Here is a 1488-nt window from a genome sequence, read left to right on the forward strand (position 1 = left end):
TCACGGTTCTCAACCAATCAGATTTGAGAACCAGAACGAACTGTTTTATATATAAATTCATGATGTTAATAAATGTGGAAACAAGTCATCACAGTCTGTGAAAAAGGTCCATTATGTTCCATAGGAGGCAAATACAGGTTTGGAATGACACAAGGGTGAGTAAAGGATGACAAAATGTTCATTTTTGGGTGACAAATTATTACTCAGAGAACATAATGCACACAACTTGAGGTTAATTCTTAAAACATTTCACAATATTTGGCTAAACTTATAAAAATTGTAACAAGCATTGTACCATGATATTTTCTAAAGTACCACTAAAGTATATGAGCACAGTAATCATTCAGTATCATATCACATGATTCAAATGTTTGGATACATTTGACTAAAGACTCAAAAGTGCATAATTGAACTTAGTTCTGTAGACAAATATAAACGGTGTCCGAGTTTCTTTAACTTAAGTGCTTTTTTATTGATACAACTTTTTAATGTAAACTTTTAAATGTCTCTATGGTTGTGTAACAGTATGGCATTAAGAAGCGTGAGGTGGCCGAAGCGGAAGCACAGGCAGCGATGGAGCAGGCGAGTGAAGGCAGTCTGACCCGTCCAAAGAAAGCAGTACCATCCGGCTGCGGAGATGACGACGAGGAAGAAAACATCATGGCCACGGTGATGAAGTATCTCCCGGGCCCACTGCAGGACATGCTGAAGAAGTAATTCCCTGAATAATCTCAAGCACACGCAGCTTTAGATATTATTTTAGCGTGTACTGACTTCGGTGAGAACAGAGCACACTAGAGCAAAACACCGACTACACCATTTACCGTTCACACATTTCGATTCGCGAGGAGCTTTAGATATTAGTGACAGATCAATCGATCAAGCGAGAAGGGTTAATTATCAGAATATAAGCCATATTTTATCTTCACAGGGAAACCTGAATTACATCATCTCTTCGGCAGTTATTTCTTATCCAATACGTAAACAGCAATATATTTGCATGAATTGTGTCTAGTGTCTATTCCACTGTTTTGTATTATGTCAGTAAGATTCCCCACGTTCATTTAGCGTTCGATACGAGGAAAAAAGTACTTGATTAAAGACATTCTGGTCTTGCATGTGTCCATAGTGTTTGTGTGCTCACTGTCATCTTGTTTTTTGTCGCTGCAAAAATTGCAATCAGATAAAGAAGGCAATAACATTCTCCCACACTGTAAACTAAACGACAACTACCTTTGTATGTTTGTCACTAAGCCATTTAGTTCATTCTGGCAAATCTTGTCACACTTGCACTGTAGTTTCATCAGTCTGGAACATGTAATGCCTCAATTCACTTTAACAGTGTTGTCGAGATTGTGTTCTCCCACTGTTCTTGTGCTTTACGACAGATTGTGAATTTACAAAGATCTCTGATTTTAAGATTTCACAGGGATGCTCTGTGTTTCAAATGGACTGTAATTTCTCTGGGCTAGAGGCGAGGGGGGGGGA

This window comes from Sinocyclocheilus grahami, unplaced genomic scaffold (genome assembly GCF_001515645.1).
Source record: "Sinocyclocheilus grahami isolate Dianchi unplaced genomic scaffold, SAMN03320097.WGS_v1.1 scaffold625.1, whole genome shotgun sequence".
NCBI classification, from domain to species: domain Eukaryota; kingdom Metazoa; phylum Chordata; class Actinopteri; order Cypriniformes; family Cyprinidae; genus Sinocyclocheilus; species Sinocyclocheilus grahami.